The sequence below is a fragment of the Nicotiana sylvestris genome, chromosome 7, assembly GCF_000393655.2.
Source record: "Nicotiana sylvestris chromosome 7, ASM39365v2, whole genome shotgun sequence".
In the NCBI taxonomy this organism is placed as follows: Eukaryota; Viridiplantae; Streptophyta; class Magnoliopsida; order Solanales; family Solanaceae; genus Nicotiana; species Nicotiana sylvestris.
In genome coordinates, this window is record NC_091063.1 from 12,338,716 (window position 1) to 12,344,641 (window position 5,926).

General features: G+C 37.7%; 1 long non-coding RNA gene across 1 annotated transcript; it reads left to right on the forward strand.

Annotated features, from left to right (window-relative positions):
* Positions 1-308: 308 nt before the first annotated feature.
* On the forward strand, positions 309-5,298 carry LOC104227393 (uncharacterized). Its single transcript, XR_011400915.1, has 2 exons — positions 309-4,626; positions 4,717-5,298. It is a non-coding gene; the product is annotated as an uncharacterized lncRNA (long non-coding RNA).
* Positions 5,299-5,926: the final 628 nt, after the last annotated feature.

The window sequence follows — 5,926 nt, forward strand, 5'->3', positions numbered from 1 at the left end:
TATGTAGTTTGAGGTGATTAGAAGATACGATAGTATAATTTTGAATCATTGGAAAGGTTGCTTGAGTGGTGAATTCGATATAAGCGAGATTTTAAGTTTTGTTACGATTAGTACAAATGGTGTTACATAACACCTTTGGTTAGTAATAGTATTAGTAGCAGTATTAATTCATTCTTTGTTCATTTTTTGTATTGGGCCTCGAGGCCCACTTTGTATTTATTCAGTAGAATAGTAGTTTAGAGTGTGGGCCACATGGGTCGTATATATAGAGAAGCCCACATGTGTTGTAGACGAAATTTTCATTTTCATTTTCATTCTTGCCAGTAATGAGAAAAGCCTTAATATCCCTCTCTAAACCCTTCTAGCCCTAACCGTGGAATTTTCAATTTCTATTTCGAATCTTAATTTTAACATGGTATTAGAGCTAAGATCCAGTTAGAGCTCGTGATTTCCACTTGTCCGATCTTACCATCGAGGTTTTTCGTTGGAGTTTTCGTTCTCGATTCTCTTCGCTGTGGTTGACTAATTTTGACGGAATTTTCCAGATTTTTCGTCAAATTTTGCATTTTGCTGCTGATTCTTCTCACATTTTACTTTATCTTATCGAAAGCACTGGGTTTCTTCACCTAATTTTGGTTCTCATCAAATTCAAGCCAAAGCTAGGATTTGTTGGTCGTGATTTCATCAACGGCTTATCATGTTTTATTTAATAAACAAGGCTGTTGTTCCTTTCATTTCGCGAGGAAAATTGGTAACTTTCCTTACCTGTAGATTGCATGAATAGTATCTATTGATATTCCTTTCCTCATATTTTGAGAAAATGCCAGACGAAAATTCACCTACCCATATCCTGTCTACTTCTAAACCTGCATCTTCTCGTTCTGCTTTCCATGAGGATGACTATACACATCCTTGTCATCCTCTGTATGTCCATCCTTCTGATGTACTAGGAACTTCTTTAGTTTCGGTGCCATTTGATTGCACTGGTTATGGGAGTTGGAGACGCACTATTTTCATGGCCCTCTCTGTCAGAAACAAACTTGACTTTGTCAATAGAGTCTCTGTTAAACCCTCTGATACTTCTCCCCTAGCGATATAGTGGCAGAGATGCAATGATCTAGTGGTTTCGTGGTTAATCAACTCCTTGTCTAAGGACATAGCTCGTAGTGTTGAGTATTCTGAGCTTGCCAAGGACATTTGGGGGGAGTTGGAAGAGAGATATGGTCAGGCTGATGCTGCCTGAATTTTTGAACTCAAAAAAGGGTTAGCCCATATCTCACAAGGGTCTCTTGACATTGCATCCTACTTCAATAAAATCAAGCAACTCTGGGATGAGATTGCTGCCTTATGAGTCACCAGAGTCGGGACCTGTTGTAATTGTGGTGCTAAGTCTGATTATCAGAAGGATGAAGATGTCCAAAAAGTCTACCAATTTCTGATTGGTTTAAATGATTCATACATACAGACAAGCAGCAACATTTTCATGATTAAATCCTTTCCCTCTGTTAGCACTCTTTACAGCATCTTACTCTCAGATGAAAAACAGAGACAAGTTTCCACTTCTCCTCAATTTCTTCCTAGCTCTACTTCATTTAATGCTGGTGTATCCAAGCAAGTCTACCCTTCGGCGTCAATTTTAATTCCTCCAAACCTCCAACCTGTAAGTATTGTAAGAAACCAGGTCATACCATTGACAAATGCTATAAGTTGCATGGGTATCCTCCCAACTTCAAGTTTACTAAGGGGACTGCCTCAAGAAAAACTATTTCTCATGTTGAGTTGGAGCATGGTTCCTCTTCCACTGCTGTTGTTCCTGGTGGGAGGTCTCAATTTGATACTTCTTCTGAGGTTGTCTCTGACTCAGTGGTGCCTGGTCTCACTAAGGATCAATATTCACGATGATGATGCTGCTTCAACATACTCACATCCCTGATTTATCCTGAACTCCAAATCTCATGGCTTCTGCCAATTTTGCTGTTTTGCTCAAATCTTGTATGCTTTCTCAAGTAGATAGTTTTATTTGGATCATAGATTCTGTAGCTTCTGACCATATGACCTCCCATAAAGATTTGCTTTTCAACTTACAGCCCTTACCAATTCCTTGTCTTTTATACTTACCTAATGGTTATAAGGTCAAAGTTTACCTTGTAGGATCTTTGACTTTTTTCGTAACTTCACAATTCATCATATCCTCTATGTTCCTTCTTTTCAATACAATTTAATTTCCGTACATAAGTTGTTAGATCAATTCAATGGGATTATCCTGTTTACTAGAACTCTCTGTTCTATACAAGCCCCTTCACTTAAGATACCTCTGGTTCTTGGTAAACTAGATCATAATCTTTACAAGCTCATTCTGCCTCCTGTTGCTTCTGGTACATCTACTACTTCTCTGTCATTCCCACTTCTTCTATTTCTTCTCCTGTTATGCATGATGTATGTGTTTTTTCTTCTGATATTAGTGCAAATGTAACTAGTGCTGGTTCTGATAAGAGACATGTATATGCTGATGCAAATTTGAACAGTTCTAATAAAATGGATGTTGTTTGGCACTATATACTTGGACATATTCTATTTTCTAGAATGAAACATATTCCTGCACTTGCGTTACATTTTTTTCCCAAACAGTCATTTTCTTGCCCAGTTTGTCCCTTAGCAAGGCAAACCATACTGCCATTCCCTGATAGTAACATACAAACTACAAAGCCTTTTCAGTTAATATACATTGATACTTGGGGTCCTTATCATTATATTCCCCCACTTATAATGGGTCAAAGTATTTTTTAACCATTGTAGATGATTTCTCCACATCCACTTGGACCCACTTATTGGGTGCCAAAAGTAATACATTTGACCTCTTAAAAGCCTTCATAGCCATGATTGAAATACACTTCCAGTTAAAGGTTCAAACTGTTAGGAGTGATAATGCTCTAGAATTGGGATCAAGCACTATTAGTTCTATATGCTTCTCTGAGAAAGGGATCATACATCAAACATCATGTCCTCACACCCCACAGCAGAATGGGGTTGTAGAAAAAAAGCACAGGCATCTCTTAGAAACTGCTAGGGTCCTTCTCTTTAGTTTGGACTCCCCATTAGATTCTGGAGAGACTGCATTCTCACTGCCACCTATTTGATAAATAGGTTCCCTTCCAGTTTGTTAAAAGACAAAAGTCCCTATGAAATCCTCTACAACAAACTTCCTGTTTACTCCAATCTTAGAGCCTTTAGGTGTCTATGCTACTCTACTATCCCAAAACCTCATAGAGACAAACTTCAACCAAGGGCTACCCCTTGTGTCTTCTTAGGATATCCCTTTGCTAATAAAGGATACAAATTGATGATTTGAAACACAAAACTTATCTTGTTTCCAAAGATGTTATCTTTCATGAACATATATTCCCTTTTATTCAAACAACATCAAAACACTATCCCACGTGTAATATAACTTTTTCTACTTGTTTTAGCGATTCTCCTCAGTCTTATTATTCTGAGCCTACTTCATCATACCATGCTTCTCCTGATTCATCTCCATCTATTACTGATTCCTCTCCAAATGTTTTCCCAGTGCTGACTTGCCTTCTCCTTTTCCTTCATTTCCGTCTGAGTCCACTTCTTCCCCTGTTTCAAGTGAAGCAATTCCTGTGATTAAAAGGTCTTCCAGACCTCATAACCCTCCTTCCTATCTCCAAAACTATGTCTCACTTTCCTTCACAAGGACCTAAATTTGCTAACTACACTTTGTTTCTACTTTTGATGAGCATAATATTTTTGAGCCTAACACTTACTCACAACCAACATCCAGTCTTGAGCGGCAGGATGCCATGAAAAGGATTTTGAGGCCTTAGAAGCCAATGGCACTTAGGACATTGTTCATCTACCCTTAGGTATTGGTTGTAAATGGGTGTATAAGGGTAAATACAAAGCTGATAAGACCATAGAAAGATACAAGGCTAGGCTTGTGGTTAGGGGGAATACTCAGGTTAAAGGGATATATTTTCATGAAACTTTTTCACGTATTGTAAAGATGTCTACTGTTAAAACTTTAATTGTTGTGGCAGTTAAAAATAAATTATCATTATTTCAATTAGATATCAACAATGCCTTTCTACATGGTTATTTGGATGAGGAGGTCTTCATGAAACTTCCACCTGGGATGTCTGTTTCTTCCTCTTCTTCTTCTTTATCTACTTCAGCTCTTCTAGTTTGTAAGCTCAAAAAATTCTTATATGGGCTAAGGCAAGCTTTTAGACAATGGCATGCCAAGTTGTCAAATGCTTTGTATTCTAGGGGTTATGTGCAATCCTTGAATGATTATTCTCTGTTTACTTGGGGTTCTAGAGAGTCTTTTGTCATTTTGGTGGTGTATGTGGATGATATAATCATCACTAGGACTGATGTAGCTGAAGTATCTGCTGTGAAAGCTTTCCTCCATGATCAATTTAAAATTAAAGATTTAGGCAACCTCAATTACTTCTTGGGGATTGAGGTGCTGCATATTGAGTATGGGGTTTTACTTCATCAAAAGAAGTTCGTTCATGATATTCTCAAGGAGTTCCATTCTTTTAATTGCTCATCTGTGGTGTACCCTCTTGAGATGCATGAAAAACCAAAGGCCCATTGAAGGTGATGTGTTGCCTAACCCTGAGATTTACAGATGTTTGATTGGAAAGCTGAATTTTCTCACTCACACCAGGCCTGACATCTCCTTTGCAGTGCAACACTAAAGTCAGTTCATGCAGTAGGCCTGCATTCCTCACATGCAAGCAGCTCTGCACCTGCTTAGATATCTTAAAGGTAACCTCTGATTTTGGTATATTTCTGAATGATTATCCTGATTTTCTTTGAGTGTTTACTATGACCGTGATTGGGGGGCCTGTCCAAATAGCAGGAAGTCAAATGATTCAGTTGTCTTATACCTCTAGTGCCACTAAATTTGCTGATATGTTTACTAAGCCCTTGACAGGGGCTGTTCATCATGTCCATCTTCACAAGTTGGGGGTTCTCTCACCCTCCAACTTGCTGGGGGTATTGAGATTAGTGCAAATGGTGTTACATAATATCTTTGGTTAGTAGTAGTATCTTAGTAGTAGTATTAGTAGCAGTATTAAGTCATTCTTTGTTCATTCTTTGTATTGGCCTCGAAGCCCACTTTGTATTTATTAAGCAAAGTAGTAGTTTAGAGTTTGGGCCAGACGGGTCGTATATATAGAGAAGCCCATATGTGTTGTAGACGGGATTTTCATTTTATTTTTATTCTTGCCAGTAATAAGAAAAGCCCCAATTTCTCTCTCTAAACCCTTCTAGCCCTTGCCATGGAATCTTCAATTTCTATTTCGAATCTTAGTTTTAACAAGTTTTGATACTTACTTTTTAAAGCTTGCTTTTAAATTTTATTTTTCTACCTTTTTTGTATTGGGACCACACTATGTTTGATAGAATCGATAGTTATTAATTTGCCTACCGCATATACTTTATTTTTCAAGTATATATACAAATCTTTATTGATAAAGCAAAATTTCTACTAGACAACAAATCAAATTAGCAGAATAGAGCATTCTTAATAACATAATCTCTATATTACAAGTCATAACGTACAAATTGGAAAATTCTCATAAAGTTATGACTAACAATATTATATTTGGAGGAGGAGAAAACAACATAAGCTACCAATATATAAAATACAGAAAGTTGAAGCTTAATAAAATAGGAACAATTCAAACAAAGCCTTGAGACCCAAGCCAACTCTAGCTCCTGACTTATGTATACAGTAAAAATCGGTGGTCTAGTTTTATGACCATTAAGGCGCCTCGTAAAGACAACCTCCGGAAGGCTCGAAGTTCAGCTCAGGGTTTCGACCCTGAGGTTCTCAACGATCTGCCTCAAGGCAGTGTAAATCAGTGACTACGGTTGATCGATGTGAGGT